Genomic DNA, 24,406 nt, shown 5'->3' with positions numbered 1-24,406 from the left:
GCGAGTTCGTTTAAGATTTTAAATTTATCGTTGAAACACAAATGAAAGGTAGTTATCATTGTACATTGGAAAACTGTTCGTCATATAAAATAAATCAAAAGAGGTAACTAACTAACTAACCATCACGCCGCTTCCCCGCAGGGGTAGGCAAAGAGAATCGAATGCCACACCACTCTGTCTTTGCAAACATTCTTCGCCTCTTCTACATTCATGCATCTCTTCATACATAGGTACTCGACGATTATTACGACTCCTGACCCGGCCGCTTTCAAGTATTTGACATACCTGATTGTGCCAAGTTTTCCTCGGTCTTCCTCTGCTTCTTTTGCCATCAAAAGAGGTTAGAACGAAAATATCGATAATTTAAGTGAAATTATTTTTTATGAACAATTTCAAGCTGTTTTCACCAACGAAAATGGTACTAAATTGCAATATTTGCATGTAGTTTAAAATAATATATATATTTTTTTTTAAATCTCGGCATTATAATTTTGTGTTATTAATCCTCGCTCTGGCTCTTACTGTTTCAGACTCAATCCCTTAAAGGTCCCGTGCCCTGTTGAAGTGTAGATTGCTCCTCGATACTCTGTTGGTATAAATGTAGGTACACAAAACTTGTTCCAACCACTTTAGAGTCCGTGACCTATGCCCGATTCACTTGATTAAGATTCGACATCCCACGGTTCTACAATTTAGCGAATTTACGATGCTTCTCTGGCATTAAAACAATAAAAAAAACTTTTGATATAATGGATTTTAACATGATTTCTTTATTGCAATATCCAACTACAGACAGTTGGTAGAATTACATATTGAATTGTTGAGTAATATATCCAAAATTAAACACGGTTATTGGATTGAATTCTACTTTTATTTACAAATGTACGATAATATGTGACGCGTTTCGTCTTATTAAGACATTATCAAACACTGACTAAAAATATTTGTGAAATTTGACATTTTATAGATATTTTTAGTCGGTGTTTGATAATGTCTTAATAAGATGAAACGCGTTAGATATTATCATATGTATATATGTAATCAAATCAGTTATAGCAAATAAAAATCTATCAGCGGAAACTAAACTGGTAGTGCACAACGGAGTCCTGGTTCCAACTCTAATGTATGGAAGTGAAACATGGAGTTGGCAAAAGAAGGATGAAAGTAGACTGAATGCAGTCGAAATGCGATCTCTCAGAAGAATGTGCGACAAAACGATGTATGATAGATGTGCGAATAGTGAAATAAGGAAGGAATGCAAAGCTGAGATAAGCATTATCGATAAAATTAAGAAAGGTGTATTGAGATGGTTTGGACATGTGGAACGAATGAGTGACGAAAGAACGGTAAAACAAATTTATGAGGCGAATGTTAGTGGGAAAAGAAGCAGAGGAAGACCGAGAAAAACATGGCAAGATCAGGTATGCCAAATACTTGAAAGTGGTCAGGTTAGGAGTCGTAACAATCGGCGGGTATGTATGAGGAGATGCATGAACGTGGAAGAGGCGAAGAATGTTTGCAAGGACAGAGTGGTGTGGCGCTCTATTCTCTCTGCCTACCCCTGCGGGGAAGCGGCGTGATGGTTAGTTAGTTAGTTAGTTAGTTATATATGTAAATTAAAGCAGAATTAAATCCAATAACCGTGTTTAATTTTGGATATCCCAACCCAACAATTAAACATGATTTCTACATTATCTTATACACGAAATAATGCAATGTTGGATTGGGTCGTTCAGATAAGATCTTTAAAGTTCAGATTAATGATTTCAGTTCTTTTGAAATTTTGTTTAATCAAGTACATCATGAAAGGATTGTTGTCAAGATATTAGAAAGTAATAATTTTATGTCCGCTTCCTTAGTGTAATGGTCAGCACGCTCGGCTACCGTTCTGGAGGTCCCGGGTTCGATTCCCAAGGGGGTAAAATAAATATAAGTGATTTTTTGACTGTAATATTTATTCAATATTACCCTGGACTGGTACCTGAAGCGGAAGGCTGATCACCTTTCCTTCATGTGTAAACGATCAAGATAACACTGCGTTTATATGACGCAGTGCCCTATGCACCATTGGGTGCGGATAAGGGTTTTATTATTTTATTAATAATTTTATAAGTAAGCATAATGTTTCCCAAGGATTTCCCAAGTATATAGTGAAGCCAGAAAAACTGTGTTCCGATATAAATACTAAAAGGTAGATTTTCATTGTTTTCATGAACCGACTTGTTCGGTTATTGAGGTACTGATTAATTTGACGTACTGATTTTTAGAAAAGAAAATAAATAAACGTTTATGTTGATCTACAATTAAACTAGCACCTTGTAGGTAAGCTAACATAACATTCAAACTATTTACTCCAACTTAAAATCTATGTGGAGTATTACACTTTCGTGTAAATATGACCGTTAGGGCGATTGTCCACTACCCGGAATTTGACCGTCCGGCAGTCCGATTTTGAAAAATGAAAGCGACTACGACAGTTTAGCGTGATCGAATTTACGCGCAACCAATCAAAAGCACCGATCCGAAAAAAGATGGACAAAAGCACAAGCCAATCCAAGCCAATCGTCGTTTTAAATCGCTTACTGACGTGCTGGACGGTAAAATTTTGTGTAATTTGTGTAGTGGACAAACGCCCTTATCCCATACAACCGGTTTTTACGAAGACTTTTCCTATTTTATCACTTATGATTTTGTCAATTTTCTATAAATTCCCCTGACGCGTAACAAGTTATAATTGTTAAGAGATTCCCACTTCCTTCTACCCCGGGGGAGCTGTCAGTAGACGGGTGATCCTTAACCCCTTTCACTTCTTTGATTGATGGTCTCTTCTATAAAGCGCTTATTTCCATCGGACGATTCCTGATACCTGTCACACCACAATCTTTGTAAATCTTGTCTAATACTTTCCTCGTGATTTTATTCAGAGGTCTTTTATACATATTTTGGTCTTCAAGCACTTTTACCCCTCTTCACTTGTGATTTATGGTCTAGTGCCTGCCATTATCCAACCAATAAGTAATTTCTTAAATAACAGCTTTTCATTATTTTCATTCTTCGCATTTTTCACCATGAACGCATTGCAGTGACTAAAAGCCCCATTTTCTTGATGACTAAATTATATCATTTGAAATAAGGTAATTAGTGTTTAGTAAATCAAGACTGGAAACTGAATTTGAGTCGTTATGTTAAATATTTGTCATTGAGCCGTTGAAATAGTGTTTTATTTCTATAAAAAGGCGTTACTCACACGCCTCACGCATCAGATGTAGCTTTATCTGTCGGAAACAGAAATTGTATTATGGAGATTCACAAACATCACACATTTAGTAAGTAAACACTTCGATCACGAGAGTACTCGTATATGTAACCACTTTATGCTTCATTTCACGAGCCACAGTATCAGCAGCACCCAGTCTGAGTAAATAAATTTATTCGTTGATTTAAAAAACGTACACTTCTGTAATAAAATAAACATTTATGAAAGGATAAGAAAATAAATCATTTTTAAATTCAAATATTTTAATTTTATTTTTTATTACACTAAATAGTAATAAAGTAATATGAGAAAATATATATTAAAACCATAAAAATAATCATTTTTGATGATACGTCACTTGAATAAACGACGTTCTTTACTAGCAGAATAAGTACTCGATTACGTTAATGAATCGTGAAAAATAATTGGAAAAAACATTTATGACGGAAAAAACTCATCAAAGCGGCTTCGTTCTATAGTTTCAGAGAAAATGAGACGAAACAAATGGTCTAAATTATTACACGAAACACAGAACAAATAAAAATGTCAAATAAATTGTTACACGCGTGAGTTATAAGCTGAGGGACAATATCACCCTATGTAATTGAAACCAAAATAATGACAAAGCCACAGACAAATGACCAGATCCCGAGGGAGTATAAAAGTTTAGCCACGTGTTTGATTATCCCCACACACGTGTCTAGCACCGGGAGATAAGAAAGGATAGGAGATCTCCCACCGAGGAGCACTGTACTAAAGTGTAAGTCTGTAACGTTTGTAAGAGTAAAGAGTGAAATATTGCGGATAGTGTCTGGAGGGGGCTCCCCTAACCGAATCCGCTTGATTCAGATGCCAAATCGTTCAGTGGGCAAACAAACGCCGCGAGCAAACGCAGCTTTTATTTGTTGAAATAACATGATTTATGCGAATCGGGGGACTTCCGAAGCGATCATTACCATTTGATGCCCCAATCATAGAACTGCAAGAGATTAAGCTGACTTCATCACAAGGAAATAGGGTAAGATGGTAAGCCGAGAATATCAAATATCTACCCATTACAAATACGTACTAATTACATTGATTCGAAATATTAACAACAATGTGTAATATTTCACTAATAGACTACTTGTTTACTCAACCAATTAGCGTTGCCATTAGCTAGAGACGTAAGTCTATGTTCAGTCAAGGGATATTTGATTCAATAAACACGTAAAGGTGTATCGAAAATATCAATTTAAGTTGTAAAGACGATGACATATCTAATTAAATTACACTTTGCATTATAGTATTCTACTGATACTTCTTCAAAGCAAAATAAAGCGAACGCATCAACCCCTTATTTATTGTAACTGCAGACAGTTGTTAGAATTCCGTACTAAATTGTTGGGTAATATATCCAAAATAAAACACAGTTTTTGGATTGAATTCTACATTTATTTATGTAATTATTAATACATGACGCGTTTCGTCTTCTTAGGACATTAAGAAGACGAAACGCGTCATGTATCAATAAATACATAAATAAATGTAGAATTCAATCCAAAAAACCGTGGTTTATTTTGGATATGTTAGCCAACAATGCATTAATCCCTGCTAGCTACTTAATAGATAAATAATAAAATAAAACCCTTATCCGCACCCCAATGGTGCATAGGGCACTGCATATAAACGCAGTGTTATCTTGATCGTTTACACATGAAGGAAAGGTGATCAGCCCTCCGCTTCAGGTACCAGTCCAGGATAATATTGAATAAATATGACAGTGAAAAAATCACTTCTATTTATTTTACCCCCCTTGGGAATCGAACCCGGGACCTCCAGAACGGTAGCCGAGCGTGCTGACCATTACACTACGAAGGCGGACTTAATAGATAACAAAGATTATATTTTTACATCAGCAGCTTCATAATTTAGGAAAAATAATCGTACAATATGGGAGTTTATTACGTAATCCGAGTATAACAAACGAAAAATTCGTGGTGAATTGTGTAAGGCATATTGCATAAATCCAATTTCCGTAATGGGAAAAACTATACGAGGTATTCAGCATAAAAGCGATATGACCGTTTCCTTGTTATAAATGGATAATAAATCTTGGTTAAGCTGACGGATAAAACATTAGAGGTCATCAGTGAAAAGACTTCCGCATTACCTATATTACTTAGCCTAAAGAGGAGTTACGGAGACCAAATGGTTTATTCAAACTTATTTCAATTCATTCAATATTTGATCCCCAACAAATAGTTTACAGAACAATGCAAAGTCCTGGGTCTCACATGTACATAATTTTATAAATATATAACGTGGTAATATTTTCCTTCGTAAATTGGGTGTAAATAATATGTTAAGTGGGTGTATAATAATAAAATAAACAATGTGTTGCTTTGTAATTAAAGTTTATAATAAAAGTTTATTCTTAATTTATCTTTATAATATTTTTCTATCTATCTTTCTGATACTGACAGTTCAGAATATCATATTTTTTCTATCTGATGTCTTTTGTTTTATTCAGCGCGACGCATGCGACATCTGGTGGTAGATCTGTTTTATGTAGGTACTATATGTAAGTACCTAATAAAATGTATAGGTAGGTACCTAGGCATTTTATTACAAATATAATTTTTTTAATTATATGATTTTTTTTTTTAAATTCATGTTTTCTTGTTAAATACCCACTATTTCTTAAAATCCATTGTGACACGTGTTTCGATGCATTCCGCATCATTTTCAAACACTGATGCGGAATGCAACGAAACACGTGTTGAAATAGATTTTAAGAAATAGTGGTATTTACTAAGTAAAACTAAAATTAAAAATGGATAGATTTTACCACAAGGTGACTACCGAATCGATTAAAGAAATTATTAGATTCAAAGTCTTACATACGATCAAAACATTGAAGGCACTCGTTCACATAAGCTAACACGAGAGTGGATATGCAATCCTTAGTACCCTTACTAACTAATTTATTAAGAAAGTTGTAGTCTAATCATTGCCGCTGTTCTCTTTTTCATCTTCTTTAATTAGTGGTACATTCTATTCCCCTTTCTCATATCGTAGTCGTACAGGAGAAAGTGACCAAAAAGTAAAATGTTCGGGAGGGCCATTTAAGTCACCTTTGCTTGGCAACAAAATAAACATCAATGCAGTTGGACATTTTTGACAAGTCAATATATTATACTTACAAGTTCGAAATCCTTTGGGATTTTTTTCAGGGCAATATTTGGCTAGTAAGCTATCAAATAGTCAACGATCACGTTTTTGTAAGAAATGCACTTGGTCACTTTCTCCTGTATGACTACGATATACCAGAAATATCCTAAACCTGAGCTCATTCTCTTACACTGTATCCGTTCAAATATATTCCAGTCCTAAAATCAGGAAACTAGACTGTTCACCGTGTTTTCATTTAATCAATGATTATGTTTTTATTACCTTGATCAAATGCGGTGCTCTATGCGCTTTTGGGTACAGGTTGAAAGATACGACTTTATCATGATTATATAAGAAATGTACCGTATCTGAATACATTATGCTTTAAAAATAATAAAACAATTCATCGTCTGCAGGAATAAAATTCCACTTTAAGAAGTTCTTCCTATTGTTTTAAGAACGTTGATCTCAAAAAGTGGCGAGTAGACACATAGTACCTACCTGAGAAATGTAAGTAAGTTAAGCAATTTCCATCCATCTGACCTTTTCATATGTCTGCTTCAAACGTTCTACATACCATGTGTTCCCTTTGTTTAATACAGTTTTCCACTTTCTAGAGCCATCTATCATTTCTGACAGTCGAGGTTCTCTTTTTACTAGCACGATATCCACACATTTCCATTTCCACGACGCTTCCTTTGCTTTCACCAAACTTTTTCACTTCAACTGCCAACACACGTGGATATGATATGAATAGGTACCACGTACGCCCACCCACAAACGTCTTATGTGATATTTCACATGCCAGTAAATTATAGGGCCGAATAAATAATTCGAAAGGAAACAAATTTACGTAGTGTGAGCGAAAACAAAATATCCGCCTACATCTCGTTAGTGTTTACTATAAAAGGATAAACGAGTACCTTGTAACAATGATGCATGGTAATAATATCAATCTACAGAAAATCCTTAAAACGAGTTAGTCAAAGGCGCCTACTTGAAGTGTTTGAGTGGCGGGCGATTGATTTAGTATTGAAAATGAAATCGACGAATTAGAAAACACGCAGGAATAATAGCGCAGTCTCTGCCATTCGAAATCACATTAATTAAATAAACAAATTTTCATTTTCTCTAAAAGTAGTCAAAAGATAGATTTTTGAGACTACAACCCTCGTGGATTAGCCATATTAATATACTACGCCTATTTGAAACTTAGTCGTCCGCCTAGTTCAGTGATTAGCACGTTTGCCTAACGTCCTAAAGAATCTGGGATAGATTTCGGCTGTCCAAACTCAAAACACAGTGAGGGACATTTTTTTGTAGTATGTTTTTTTGCATTTTTGGACTAAGTAGATTTTACTCAGTCCAAAAATGCAAAAAAACGTACTACAAAAAAATTTCCCTTACTGTGTTTTAAGTTTGGAAAGCCGATTTCTAGGGTTGTCGAATGATTTTTTACCCTAATATTAATTTAATATGCTTCTGTACCGGCACATGAAGCTGGTTGCGGATAAGAATAAGAAGATGAAGAAGAATCGATATTTTGACTTGAGTTCGCCTAACAAAGGAACCCAAAAATAATTATTGTAGCCAATAATTCGATTGATTAATAAGGGTGGAGTCCGTTTAATCTGGATTGAGACTACCGATAACCCCTACATCAATTACAAAAGAAAAAATGCGAGACTCTTTAATATCATCTATTATTAGTTATAACCCAATAATATACGAGACGTACAATATGATCATGAAATATCCTTTATATAACTGTATTTTTAAACTATTTTAATAAAAATTAAACACTTGAATAATCCACTTAATTGAGTTTTATTTTTATTAAAAATGTATGAATAAATAATGTATTTTTAAACTATCTAACAGCTCTTTAATGCAAAAATATTTATTTTTATCACTATTGATGATTGATATTTTAAATGAATTTACTTATAAAACGGTTAAATATCGTATTGTGAGTTTTCACTCTAATTGCCAAGTAAAATTGTATCGACAGGTATAAAATTGTATCGACATTTGACATTCTAAGAATTTTCTTACTTAACAAAAGGAAATTTATTTTGAAAAAAAACTAAAGTCTCATATTTGATGAGATTTCAAAAATCATTTGAAAATATTTCCTATAATTGGAGATAATCCAGATTTTGTGAACAAGTATTTGGACACACTCAAAATGTTGTATTCAAAATTTAAATGTATTTATGGAACAAACCAAACATCGGCGATATCGGTGCCGAATACATTCATATAGATTTGCATGCGTGTTTAGTATTATAGGCACTTTGTGGTGGCACACAGCAACATCAGGTGGCGTTGCGTGGCCCATTATATTGCATTGTGCCCGCGGACGGCAGTAAATTCACCAGTAAATTATAAACCAGGCCTTAATGGCTTATTCGCTGCCCTCACAAGGTTTGAAGGGAAAAGGGCGCGAGAGCTTTCCGGAGATTTATCGAAACCCGCTTTTTAAAATCGTTAATATAAATAACCCCTGATTTCCTACACTCGGCGCTCTAAGAAAGGTTTAGGTGTATAAAAAAGTCAGTGAAGGTGTAAATAAACAAGGCATTTTTGAACTAAAAATAATAAAACATCTATATAGAGCATCAGTATACCCAATAAACTTTAATTGTACATTATGACATCTCAACAAAGATGAAGAAGAATAAGGAAATCTGGGTATTCACAGGCTGGTTTAGTAGTCACTTAACACACGTGTAACATTTACTATTCTTGACACTTCTCGAATTTTCGGAACTCATACATATGTCATAATTCTCATGACGCTTTATATTTGAGTTGACGGGAGCCATCTGTGGTTGGTTTCAGAAAGCGCTTATTAAGGTGATACCCTTGTATTTAGATTTGTGAAACATGTTGTAAACAAGGACTTTGAATTACTATCAAAATAATAAATAAAATTATAAATTGTATTTATTTATTTGCAACTTCTATGCAGAATGCTATGCTATGTACGTGTACAACAACATACTTACATCCAATTTTAGATAACACATACTACTGCTACTATCACGCCGTTTCTCTCCAGGTGTAGGCAGAGAGGATGGAACGTCCCGTGCTACAGATGCCAGTCCAGAGTAATATAAAATAAACATAAAAGTGAAAAAAATAATTATTTTGACCCTCCTGAAAATCGAACCGGGACCTCTAGCTTGATCAAACACGCTACCATTACACTATGGATGCGAATAATAAAAATAACATATTACTACTGTACAACTTACTAGTACAATTTTTAAATGGATAATAAACACAATCTAGAATGTGGAGTCTAGAAGATCGCACAATATATTACATTATCCTAGAAAAGGTCAAATGTCTGACCACTTTATGATACGAGTGAAGCTATAAAAGCAGACCTCAAGTTAACAAGCCGGAGGTCATAATATGAATTTATATTTGTGGGATAAACATTGCAATCCTACGCGTACCTAACTCATGGCGGTCAGCTGTTGGTTGAAATATAAATAAAACGCTGTTTCTAGGCCACTGGAATATATCTCAAGGACATACATACATATTTCAAAGTGAAGATTAAATTCCACATTATGTAATACAGTTATTGAAATTAAATTAACTCGTGCGATTGCATTATTCGAAGAAATATGCATTTTCATTAATTGATTCGGCAGTCAATAATATGCGGTACACTATCAATTTAACAAGTTTTACTTAGTAAATAACACAATTTAGTATTATTAAAAGTGGTATTTACCAAGTAAAACTTAAATTTAAATGAAATATGTATTAACTACACACACATGCATGTATAAGAAGATGCAAGGAAGTGGAAGTGGGGAAGAATATTTCCAAAGACAGAGTAGTATGGCGTTCTACCTATTTCTGCGGGAAAGCGGCGAGATGGTTAGTAAATTAGATATTTTTCCGATACGAGTATTAGCGCTTTAACCGGTTGGTTTCTCAAAAAAATGTTTTTTTTTTAAAGTGGCAAATATATTTTTAGCACAAGGACGTAATCAATAGAAAATACACAAATAACAAGTTCATTTTTAATACAAGTACCTACCTACTTACCTACATATGGTTTTGCGAAATAAACAACTTAACCTTAGAAAATATTTTCACAACTAAATCATTAAACGCAGGGTACGTGATTAGGGATGCTTAGCTTGTCGGTTATAATAACCCTTCGCTTAATCCATTATTTGATTAAATAATATAATATATACGCAGGAGATAAAGCCGTCTCCTTGTACCCTTAGGGTGTGAAGATTTTCATAAGGGTGAAGACAGGAAAGGTATAAATCTCATAAGAAAACTATTAACATTACGGTGACTTTAAAAAAGATTATATTTAATACCTTCACGTTATATTCAAGTCAACGAAGGGAGGAAATTTTATGTGTACGTGGAAAAAGATTTTTACTTTTATAATACAAATATATGAATAAATTATATTTATTTAAGTAATTAATAATAAAATGATTAACTGTATATTTTAAAATGTGAAATAACTATTTCCGCGTTGAGAATAAAAATGTCTCAAAAACAAGATAAGAATATTTAATTGTATATCTTACAATGTTGAATAATTTCCATTTGTGTATATTGTAATGTACAATTCTGCATTTAGTATTACGCCATAATTGTAAGAAAGAACGATATATTTATAGTGAAAGCCAGATTTTTAGAAAACGTTTATTCTACTTCATATTGTAGTATTAAATGGCTTTTAAAAAAGGTTTGAAATAGTGGTACGTTAATGAAATTGGGCGAACGGTGATGTTATTATTATTTAGGATTAAATGTGATGAATAAATCATTCTTAAATACAGATATGGTAAATGAAGTATGCATGATAATGCTACGTTGCGATCCCCTTAGAAATTCTCCATTATTCCTATAGTCCTCCCACAAATCTTATGGAAGTATTCGTTATTAGGGTGGTTTTGGTTATTAGGGTATACGCAGATAACGTTATGTTTTCTCACAGATTTCGCTATCTGGATTAGACAGATAAAAAACAAAATGTTCTTCCCCAATAACATCACTATTGATTTTACTAACGATGTCTTCTATTCTGAAGAAACACTATCATTATGGTGTGCGGTGAGGCTCAAATTACCTCGTAACCGTGTCTACTCATACGGAGGCCTAGATAATATGTTATTGTAATATTTTATAACATTGTTACGATAATATTTCGACGCACTGCAGTTATTAAAAATTGTAAGGAGTAAGATTTTTAGAATTTAGGAATGTTAATAAGATCAATAAAAATACTAGAAAATCTAAAAAATAAATACAATAAAAAGTGTATATGTATTGAGATTTTTGAAAACAACGGACATATTTTGAGTTTAACCGTGTATTAATAATATATTCCCTTACCAAACGTTTTGACAGACTTAAACCCTTTGAATTGCAGAGGTCTGGAAAGTATTTTTTTAATAAAAAATTTAAAAAATTCTGAACTTTTTGGGCAATAAATTGTAAATAAGTTCTGCTGACATCCCAAGAGATGGCAAGCATAAGTATCGTACTTAATTTAATTTTCTGGGATAATTGTTTCTTCCATATAGGTATGGTGAGAATTCATTCTCCCAGTACTATTTAAAAAGATAAATATATCTTCTTTGATTGCTATGGTACTTAAATTAAAGATAAAAATAAAAACAAGTCGTGTTTTAACAAGCCCAAATTTGAGAGTCGTCGATAATTTAAAGAGCACATGCCCAATTCGACAAAATTGGCGTTTCGCGCCGCATGATCTATACTCAGGCTCGTTGTTATTTATCTATAAAGTGGATCAACTACATGTAAAAAAATACGAGTATGATTGACAAAGAAAAATAATCGATTATATAGTAATAGGCGATAAGTTTTCTCATGGGACACAATGGGTTCAAATTCCCAGTTTTTTGTTGATCTCAAAGCTTTTATGAGAACGGGCTATTGCCCGAACGGAAAATATTAAATTGCAAACAAATGGCGGTTGCATTATGTAAAATGTAATAGATTATTCGAACTAACAATAAAATATACTTTTCTTGAATGTTTTCCGCAGATACTTTGTGGCACATTTTATAATATCTTTATAAAATTAATTAACATTGTTTTCACCACTTTTTTATTAATACAATTTAACCTACCGGTTTCAACAATACCTTGCCATCATCAGGGTTTACTTTAAATCAAAAACATTAAAATACTCTCACCAAAAATTTCCACACACTCCATAAAAATCCTTAATTTACATTTAGGATTTTTATGGAGTGTGTGGAAGTTTTTGGTGAGAGTATTTTAATGTTTTTGATTTAAAATAAACCCTGATAATGACAAGGTATTGTCGAAACCGGCAGGTTAAATTGTATAATTAAAAAAGTGGTGAAAACAAAGTCAATTAATTTTATAAAGATAAAATATACTTTGATTATAAATTGTTGCATTGTGGAACCGCCATGTTATGGTAAGCATTTTTGACAGGATGAATTCACATAAAATAGAGAAAAAAGCTTTATCTCTCACTTAACTCAGGGCAGACAGGTCGGTGGGTAGATACCAAGAGTACCATATACAATAAAACACCAGACTTCAAAGAACTCCGTGGTCCACTTCCGGCTGCCTGACGTGATAATTGAGAGAGATAAAAATCCAACGAGAAAAGTTTAATTGAAAACTCATCCAACAAAGGAAGAAGTGAAAGAATTCATCCCGGGAGAGAACTATGTCCGGGAACTGTGATCCAGACAGGAGTGAGCTTTCTCGGGGGGATAGCGCCGCGATTGGGCACCAACTTTGAGAAGTTTATCAAATTATTAATCGCGCAATAATTGACACAAATAAATTTATAACATTGATTTTGGTTTTTAATAAGACATTTTGCTCACTCCTTTCAACAACGTCATATATCAAAAAACTTGATTTTTCAGGAGATCGCTGTAAAAGTTTAAAAATATAATAAAATGTATTAAAAATAAATATCAAGCCACTCATTGAACTTTTTACCGTGCAACAGATCTTTTTAGGTAAAACCTGAATGTTTTTTTTTTCCACTTGAAAAATATTTAGTAATATTTAAAAATAAAAATAAAAATACTTAAACAATATCTTTTCTTCAAAATGCAAAAACTACACTTTCTGCCCTGTAGCGGGTAAATATTAAGTTAAAAATATGGCATTTTTGCTGGGATATAGTACATTTTCAAGACAACTAAAAATTGTCACGATCTTGAAAGGAGTGAGCGATTTGTCATTGGCTTAAGTCTCTAGACTTTTAGGCATGAAAAGGCATTGAAAAAAATACTTGAAATGCTCTTCCACCATTAGTAAGAAACAGTGAGAGTGAGATGATCTTTAGAAAAAAACTAAAAATGCATTTTTTTGTTAAATCATTTCCATTGCGAAGCGCCCTTGAGGAAGAATTTAATGAAAAAGGTGATCTATAAATTTTCCTAAATTGTAATCATTTTACATATGTACTTTCTATTTTTTTTCCATTGAACCAGAAAGAGCCACTGCAATGCGTGGCCGGGTATTACTAGCTGGTTAGAAATAAAATTCTTCGAATGTAATTGAAGTTGTGTTTGAAATAAAATACATAAAACCCCGCAATTTTTACACATTATTTATACGTTTACGCGCTTATTTACGCTGGTAATAAAAATGTATTTTGAAAGATTATATTCTTAAGAGATTCATCATATTTTCGATATTCATATATTTAAATGTCCCCCCTCGATATTCGCCCAAAACATTTTACAGCAAAACATCCATCATTTTCAAATTCGATAATATTTTTGGTTGTATAGAGACATCAACCGAAACTCGGGAGATTTATGAAATTTCACCAGTCATTGCGTTGCAATTTTGCGGTCCGCCGCATCTTACTAAATTCTGGTATCATCGCCCGTAGGAAAAGCCCCCTAACCGTGGAAAAGGGAAAGGGTGATGTCATGAACGTTAAGCAAATAAAAGTCAACATAGACCTTGAAAATTTGGATGATGTAATTCAGAAATTAGTTACCTATATCCAGGGGTAATATTTACTATGTAATATTTACTGTATAATCGCAAATCATGATGTTATCACATTTTCAATATTGTTTTAAGCTTTATATGAAAAAGAAAAAACGATATTAACATAATTTTCGTTAATTGTTATTTAAAATCATTTTTCTGCTTAATTATGTTGCTTGTGTATATTTTCGCAACTCATATTTGTAAAATGCAAATATCTTTTTATAACTGATTTTTTTCGTTTATTTCTTGTTATACTAGATCCTTAATTGATTTAATGTATTCCGGTAGTTTATTCTTTTGTTTTTCTGCAACCTATATTTTGTTGCAATACATATTTACTTATGAAGTATCTTAATATTTGCAAATGCATGTTTGTTTTTTTCTTTTTTTGTCTTTTTGCAACTTACATATGGTTGTTCTATTTTTTCCAAATTTAAATTAAGCCTTTTTTGCTGATAAACGTATATTTTATTTTTACAGTATTTACTATACCGATGCTGTATTTGTATGCACTTAACTAAACCTCGAACCTCTGTCCTGTTCAAGTATGTTTTCTACTGATCGCTATACACTGAAGGGTAGAGATATATTCGCATCTTACAGATATCATTATGACGTTTAAAATAATAATTATGGATCCAAAACAAACCTATGAAATAAAATATCATCCCCCGTAAAATTCTCGTTTCCTAGTTAAGCCCTTGTCATCCTAAGCTCCCATTATGTTATCCTATATACATGGCCTAGATTCTAGATCCACATATGTGGGGGTGTGAATACCCTTCTGTCTGCCGGGACGATCGGATTGTATTCCGGCATAAAATGCCGCTCGTGTAATGACGCTGTTTGCGGACATTTACCAGCTTTGTCGAAAGAGACTAAAACGTCAACCGGAATGCCGACAAAAGAAACCATTAACACACGTCAAAACAAATCATAAACACACAGAAAGAAGAAAAGCTCGTAGAACAGCAGGAGAACGAATAACAAAGAAACAAAGTGACGTTACAAACGTTTTCAGATTTAACGAATCTGAGAATACAATCCAAACGGTTAGTTTATTCATAATAAGATAATAATTTTACTAAAGGGGGAGACTTTCAGCTAATGAAAACACAAAAAGTAAAAGTAAATATTTGATAACAAAATGAAATACATGTTGTAAGTTTGTACCGAAAAATACTATCGCTTATAAGTGTATAACAATTGACATATAAACATCAAAATTAAAATTAACTTTTACAAACGAGGTATTTGAATATATACATAAACTTAATAACTAAAAAAAGCATACCTTTGCTTTTTTCAGTAACCGAATTTCATACGAATGCAAAAACTCTATAAATAATACTCTTATGATAACTCACTAAAATAACTCACTAAACAAACTAACATTACAAATATAACTAACCCCACTAACAGGAATACTATAACTTGAAAGTCAAATGTAAAAAGTGTAAATAAAAAATAACTCGACACTGGCTAGAACACTCAATATGGGTGAAAAGCCATTAAAAAGAAGAAGAAGAAGACATTATAATAAACCTAGATAGAATTGCTTGCTTTACGGATGAACCAGGTGATACATTTTTTATGAAATTTTTAAAAGACTAAAAACATTTTTGGAGCAGCTATCGCTTTTTTAAAACTGAGTCCATCTATATGAGCCTACTTACGAAGTAACGAGTTGTAATTTACAACATTTTGAGTGTGTCCAAATACTTGTTCAAAAAATCTGGATTATCTCCAATTACAGGAGTTATTTTCATATAATTTTTTGACATCTCATCAAAGATGAAGAATAATATGGAAGTCTGGGCATTTACGGGGCTGACGACCGTCATCGGCTGGTTTAAGTGATCACTTTACACACGTGTAACATTCACCAATTCTACCCATTATTGACAACCACACTACTCAAATTCTTGGAAGTTCTTTATATATGAACCAATTTAGAAACCTTGTTCTTGAATCACTAGAACTTCACTAGAGACATCTATTGGTGAGATGTAAAGAAGCTTTTTATTTATTTTTTTCACCCATATTCTTCTTCATCTTTGATGAGATGTCAAAAAATAATGAGTTGTAATTTAGTTACGTTTCATAATACTTATAATACCGAGTATTAATTATGATGAATGAGATATACCAAGTTTTATTTTAAATACTTAAAAATGATTATAAAGGGTCCGCCAAATAACTTTTTTTTTTTGAAAATGCTATAAAAAAAAAACTACTGAATATTTTCTCAAATTTATTTTTTTATTTATAAGTACAATCCTTCCGGTTAATAATGGAAAATAATTTCATTCAAATGGCTGCCTCGGCTGGCCATGCAGTAGCCTACACGATCGGTCCAATTTTTAAGCACATTATCGATTGTGTGCAGCTGTATTTCACCAATGGCTTCACGAATATTGTCCTTTAAAGCGTCAATTGTCTCTGGCTTGTCGGCGTAACATTTATCTTTGAGGGCACCCCACAAATAATAGTCCAACGGTGTCAAATCGCAGCTCCGAGGTGGCCAAACGACATCAGCTCTGCGGCTGATAATGCGATCTTCAAAAACAGGGCGCAAAACATCGAGTGTAGCTTCGGCTGTGTGGCACGTAGCGCCGTCCTGTTGAAACCAAATGTTGCCAATATCCTCCTCTTCAATTTTTGTGAACAAAAATCCGTTCAACATGGCCCGATAACGATCGCCATTGACTGTAACGGCCACTCCTTGCTCATTTTCAAAGAAAAATGGCCCAGTGTTTTGCAAAAGTATTTGAACAACTAATTTACGCTGTAATTATGTCATACTGTAGGCCACTAATAAGCTCTAAACAACATGGATTTGTTCCAAAGCGTTCAATAGCATCGAACCTACTTGAATTTTGTGATTATATTTGTTCTGCATTGAATGAAGGGTATCAGGTGGACGCAGTGTACACTGACTTTCAAAAAGCATTTGATAAAGTTAATCATTACATATTATTAAAAAAGCTAGAAGCAATTGGCATTCATGGCAACCTCCTGCGCTGGATAACATCCTATTTAAAAAATAGAACTCAGGTAGTTTGTCTGAATGGATATGAATCATCTCCAATACTCGTCACATCAGGTGTGCCGCAGGGATCTAACCTTGGTCCACTATTGTTTTTAATTTTTATCAATGATCTTGGATCTCAGTTAAAATGTAATTTTCTCTTGTATGCCGATGATTTGAAAATATTTCAAAAAATAAAAACTACAACGGACATTCAACTCCTCCAAAATGATCTAAATGTATTGAACAACTGGTGTATGTTGAATGATATGAAGTTAAATGTTCAAAAATGTTTCAAAATTACGTTTACAAGAAATAGAATCCAAAAAAACTTTATATATTCCATTAATAATGTTGACCTTAACTCTGTTAACACAATTCTAGATCTTGGAATTACTCTAGACTCGCGCTTCACATTCTCCACGCATTTCAATAAAGTCAAAGAAAAATCATTAAAAATGCTGGGCTTCATATTTAGAATTGCTAAACCTTTTAAAAATCCAGCATCACTAATCTCTTTATATTATTCATTGGTTCGTAGTAACTTAGAATTTGGATGTGTTGTCTGGTCACCTCATTATTTGACTTATGTAAATATGATTGAGTCTGTGCAGCAAAAATTTCTTCGTATGCTCACATTTAAATGTCACCTAGGCCGAACTCTGTTATGTTATGAGGAGCGCCTAGAATATTTCAATATTGACAAATTGGAAATCAGGAGACAAATTGCAGACTTAATGTATCTTTATAATATAATCCATGGTAACATTGATTCAGCATTTTGTGTCGAGAAGATAGCAATGAATGTTCCCTCTCGGCGATTAAGGAGGCACAACACATTTTCTCTCCCAGTATATAACAATAATATGGCACACTTTAACTCCATTTCTAGGATGCTAAGATTGTATAATAATTTAGAAAATACTGAAAATGTGACCATCGACATATTTAATGATGGCACGGAGAAATACAAGAGGACTATTACCGGATTGGTGAAATCAATTTCAAATTGATTTCACCAATTTGGTGGAGTCTTGAATTTTATACCTTATGTAGCGTAGTTTAATTTCACTTTTTATTTTTACTTTTAATTTTAATTTTAATTTTTCTTACTTCATCACTTTTAATTGTTACTACCCTTTTTTTTACCACCAAATTACTATTGTTTATATATGTGTTTAACCTGCACCTTTATTGTTTCTGTAAGCTTGTTGTGTTCCCATGTAATTGATGAAAAACATCAAAACTATCTGTATTGCACTGTATTTCGTTTATTGTAATATGTTTTTCATTGTTTGTGAACCGTAAATAAATAAAATAAAATAAAATTATGCCTCTGGACCAAAATCCGCACCAAACAGTGACTCGTTTTGGGTGTACCGGCTTTTCAATGTATGCGTGCGGGTTTTCTGTGCCCCAAATACGACAATTTTGCTTGTTTACATACCCGCCAAGATCAAAATGAGCTTCATCCGAAAAGATGATTTTTTTGGCAAAATCGGCATCTTCTGTAAGTCGATCGCAGGCCCACTCAGCGAAGCGAAAACGCATTGGATGGTCAGTTGGCTTCAACTCCTGAACCAATTGGACTTTGTATGGCGTCATACCAAGGTCTTTATGCAAAATTCGTCTCAATGATGTCTCCGAAATGTTCAATTGTTGAGAACGACGGTGAATTGATGTTGATGGCGCTTCACGCACACTTTCTGCCACAACATCGATATTCTCGGGTGTACGCACTGTTTTTGGCTTTTCACGCTTTGGTTTATCGATGAGGATGCCAGTTTCTTTCACTTTTTTCACAAGATAACGAACATACGGAGCTGACGGTGCTTCTCTTCTTCCAAAAACCGTACGCAATTTTCGCACACATTCTGCAACATTACCATGATTTTCAAAGTAATGTCGCAATATTTCCCAGCGTTGTTCAAGCGTATACACAACCATATTCGCTCAGCGGAAGGATAAAACTAATTATCTGTCAAATCAGACATGAGCTAAGTGTTACCATTCACGAAATAAGCACTAGTTGAAAAAAAAAAACTTTAGATGGCGGACCCTATATTTAATTAAATACGGAATTGTGGAGGTGGACTATTTGATTTAAAACTCCCCGCAATCGATTAAAAATTTGGAAACTTTAAAAGGATTTTGATGTTAAATAATTTTAGTATTTTTCTTTTAACTTTCAAAAATATGTATAAAGTAATAAGATCTTTGTATTACTATGAGTGCCACTTTTAAAGTAAAAGGGTTGGTAAAGTATCTCATTAAAAAAGATAAATTTTAAAAGATAAAAAGTAATGAATAATCAAAACATATGATAAACATAGGATTTCAATAATGTGTAGCAATATTTTCAACATTTTTATTTGGAGAATAATAAAGATTTTAAAATAACCAAAATTTCGAGTTAAGTCTCCAAATACTTGTTAAAAGGAACAAAGATTTTGTGTAATCCTCTCTTCCGATAAGTGGATAATAGGGTACACTTTAACAAAGTGCCTATATACTCCCCGGTAATTTGCTTCACCCCATCCCCACTTCACGCGCTTTCCCTTTCAGCGCAAACGGGTAGGTCCCGGGCGACCTATATTTGGATGACGGCCGATATTGTTGATGTATCGTTAGGCATTACCAATATGAACCGGTTGTTACAATATACTTACATACTAAGTGAATTGCGTACGACTTAAGGTAGGCTTGAGATATAGATCATTAAAGTAGCTGTAATTGTATCAAATTTCCTATAACTTTGTAATTCAATAATCAACGTAAGCAATGGTTATACAAATAATATATCATATAGGCTTACACTGTTAATTCATAGGGAATATCGACACGTGCAAGAAATAAAGTAGGATTAGAAGTAAATTAATTATTTATTTGCGTAGTTATATAGAAAATAAAGGCAGATATTGAAAATTATTATATTATTCAGTTTAAAAAAGATTTAACTAAGTCGTGAGAATTCCATTAATTGATTCGGCAATCACTTTGTGGTAAAATCTATCCATTTTTAATTTAAGAAGTTTGAAAATGATGCGGGATGCATCGTAACATGTGTCACGGTAGATTTTTTTATTATTTTATTTTATTTTATTTTATTGGAAGGAAGAACAACAGTTACAATATATGATACATACAGAACACAAAAAATAAAATCATGAGTTCCAATTATAGTTCTTCACAACTATGCATAAGAGAGGTCTATATAAAGTAAGAGACATGAGACAAGGATGGGATAAAGAGAAAAAGAGATGGCAGTGATAGGAAAAGAAGAAAAGGAAAGGACAGGGAATAGAATTACTTTTTTAGGTTTATAAGATTTCGAACAATTTAGCTTTAAATTTTGAAGTATTGGAGTAGAACATATCAAGGTGGGTACAACATTCATTAAATTTCCCACAACTTCGATAAATAAAGGATTTTTTTTTAAATAGTTCTTAAATAGCTGGATTATAAAAGGTATGTCTATGTCTATTTAAAGAAATAGTGGTATTTACTAAGTAAAACTTTAATTAAAAATCGCAAGAATTCATTAAACATCACAAATCAAAACTCTTACATTTTATTTAATATTAACTTAAAAGGTTTTAGTCTTTACATCATATCTGAGACAAAACAAACAAAAATATGTATACAATACACATTAGTATATATACAAGTAGCAAAATAAGTAATGAAAATATATACTCGTATTTAATGTTAACATAACATAACAAACGGCAAAATTCTAAGGTCATATTCACCAAATGTAATTTAAATCCACATTTATTAATTATAGGTTGAAATATAAAAAAAATTGTTAAAAATTTACTTTAAACAAATGTTAAAAAAAGTAGCAAATGTTATGTAATAAAATAGTATCATGCCATATTATAAATATTTGTAGATGAACATATGAAAAAGTTAGGTACATACCATTTTTTATAATGAATGATATTTCCTAATTTTAGTCTGATCTCGATCATACCTGGAAAAAAAAGAAAAATATATATCAACATTACATTTCTATGAATTTCACAATGAAAAAAATATATCCAGTGAACAATATGATAGTGTGTTTGTATAGAATTACCATAGTGATTCTTAATTGCAAAATAACCCAAAGAAATAAAAAGAACCTCAATAAGACGATATTAGTTTTCAATGAAGAAATCAGTTCAGTTTGAAGTTTGTACATCAACGTGTTTTTTTGTAATTTTTTTAAAGAAGTTATTTTTAAACAAACAATTTTACAAAAACGAGTATATTGGGGATTGAATAAAGTTGAAAACGTATCAAGTTATAAAGTTATTTTCTCCAAGCAAAGTACGCGAGGTAGGTTTACATGATTTCCATTATTAATATAATTACCCTAGAGGTGTGAGTTGGGATCCAAACCGGCTTCCATTTAATTTTAGAATTACACGAAACTTCATAACACGCCTAAAATTTAATTTGTTCTCTCACTCGTATAACATATAATACAAATAATATCTGAGGGAAATTTTGCCTCCCGTGCTAACCGTCAATCCTTCAAGCCTTCAACATACGTCAGAAGAGATTAATTCATAATTCAGGGGTCAAAAAACTCTTCAATCAGCAGAGATAAGTACCTTTCAATTCAAATTTAGTTGCCACAAAATCGGCTTATAACTAATATTCCTACAATGTATTTTAAGGGCTAACATGATTTTTTAATTTACGTTTTACTTGGTAAATACCGCTTTTTCTTAATACCTATTTTGACACATGTATCAAAATACTAATAAATTATTACACATAAGAGGTTACTTAAAGTTACACACATAGCTCTTGTCCATCAACCAAAGGATCTAAGGAAAAGTGTCTCGATGGCAGTACCCACATATCAGTGGCGTGCCTAGGGTTTACCAGTAAGGCAAGCCCTTATTTTTCAATTTCGTGAATACAAGACGTACCTATAATTTCTTCACTTCTTACCATTCCCAGTACAGTAAGCCCCCAAAAAAACATTATAACGATAAACAATGTATTGTAATCTCGGCTATTCACGGCTAGATGATTCCAGAACTACGAACATTAATTTAAACGATAATTTAAAAACAATTATACACTAATTATATATTTTATAATTGCATGTCAATGCCAAAAAAATCCTTCAAACAAATCGATGTTTGGTTTAAGACACGAATAAGAAAAACAATACAAAACAAAACTCAAGTACAAGATACGAAATAATATGAGATTTTATTAAAATATATTTTTTTATCGAATCATCCTTTTTTGTATGTTTCATCATTCCAAAAATGTTAAGGGTGAATGTTAGTCTGTATATCTTATTTAAAATGAATCAATGATTTATTTAAAATTAAAAAAAGTACAAATGAATATTTAGTAAAAGTATTAAGAGTGCTGAAAACTGAAAAATAAATAAATAAAAGGAATCATTTACCCTATTCGCTGGACCATTTCACACAAACACTTTTCTTTGATAGAAAAGTAATCCTGTATAGGTATTTCCAGGCTGCCTTTTCCTTTCAACAGTAAGCTAAACGTCCGAGAAGCCGCCATTTCAAGGCCTTATCTCGGCGACCAGACGGACACACACGTTTTGCGTCAACTTTGTCATAGCGAGAGCGACCCTCCGGCTTATTTGTCTATCTTGGGATTCTGTTTGTTGCTCTGGAGCAGATTTGATGCCGCCTCTGACCAACTCGTGCCGCGGGCAGTGAGGGAATTCGATTTACTCCCGATCCAGAAGGTTGGAAATAAAATTTACGAAAATGTATTATATTTACTTTGACCCATAAACTCAAAGGTATACAAGATTAAGATAAAGCAAATAAAATAATATGTATACCCAGGTGACAACATTTTCCATATACCTTTAATATATGTATGTAGATCCCCATTTAATTTATAAGTACACGTAAATAAATATACAAAATAAAAATATATTTACATATTTACAAGAATTCATATAACTTAAGATTAATTTAAGCTACATGTACCTGAATGTTAAGCAGTTTCGTATTTTAAGAGATTTGATTTTAAGAGATCGAAATTGTTTAGATTATTAAAGACGTAACATATTATTCGAAGAACTGTAAATTTCATTTAAATAAATCTCGATTTACACAGATATCTCACTTCAAAATCTAATCTCCCGTGGAATGATGAAAATAAAATATGTACACACACATATGCGAGTATATATATATATATATATATATATATATATATATATATATATATATATATATATATATATATATATATATATATATATATATATATATATATATATATATATATATATATATATATATATATATATATATATATATATATATATATATATATATATATGTATATATATATATATATATATATATATATATATATATATATATATATATATATATATATATATATATATATATACATATAAATATAAAATACATCAATTGTTGTGTGCCAGCTAGAACAACGTCATTAATATCTATCCTGATTCGATATTATCTTAAGGACATAACTCGTAGTATTTCGGCAGATATGTATTATAGATAAGAATTATGAATTTTTGTTCGGTAAGCTCAAATAAAACACATAACTGTTGATGGTCTAACTCAATACTAAAAACCGTAATAAAATTATGATTTTCGTCACGTGGAAAAACGGAAAACACTTACTCATTTAGGGTGAATTATATATGGGCCATAAATGTCAGAGTGGGCGATAACGAAATACAATACAAAATATTAATTATTTCCATTTAAGGCATTGTCATTTTACTAACTGTGGGTTTAAGGGTATATAAGCGACATTGTACCGGAAAAAAGGGACACGGGGGAACCTTAAAGCAATTTATATTACCCCTAATTAAGGGAAAATTTATTTAAAAACCATCGAAAAATAAGTGAAATTCAAAATTGTCACAGAATAGTCGAACAATTTAAAAGTTAGAGATATGGATTTGA

General features: G+C 32.3%; 1 protein-coding gene across 1 annotated transcript in view; it reads right to left on the bottom strand.

Annotated features, from left to right (window-relative positions):
* LOC148305522 (uncharacterized) overlaps nucleotides 1-24,406 on the bottom strand; it is a gene marked incomplete at its 3' end in the record, with an annotated part of 370,669 nt that overhangs the window by 195,082 nt on the left and 151,181 nt on the right. The window contains exon 3 of the mRNA XM_088266575.1: nucleotides 21,384-21,435. The remainder of the gene's footprint in view (nucleotides 1-21,383; nucleotides 21,436-24,406) is intronic.

This window comes from Brachycentrus maculatus, unplaced genomic scaffold (assembly GCF_059751285.1).
Source record: "Brachycentrus maculatus isolate JH-2025_06_01 unplaced genomic scaffold, ASM5975128v1 h1tg000271l, whole genome shotgun sequence".
Taxonomy (NCBI): Eukaryota; Metazoa; Arthropoda; class Insecta; order Trichoptera; family Brachycentridae; genus Brachycentrus; species Brachycentrus maculatus.
The sequence above is the reverse complement of the archived record's forward strand: the minus strand, read 5'-3'. Positions and strand labels throughout refer to the sequence as shown.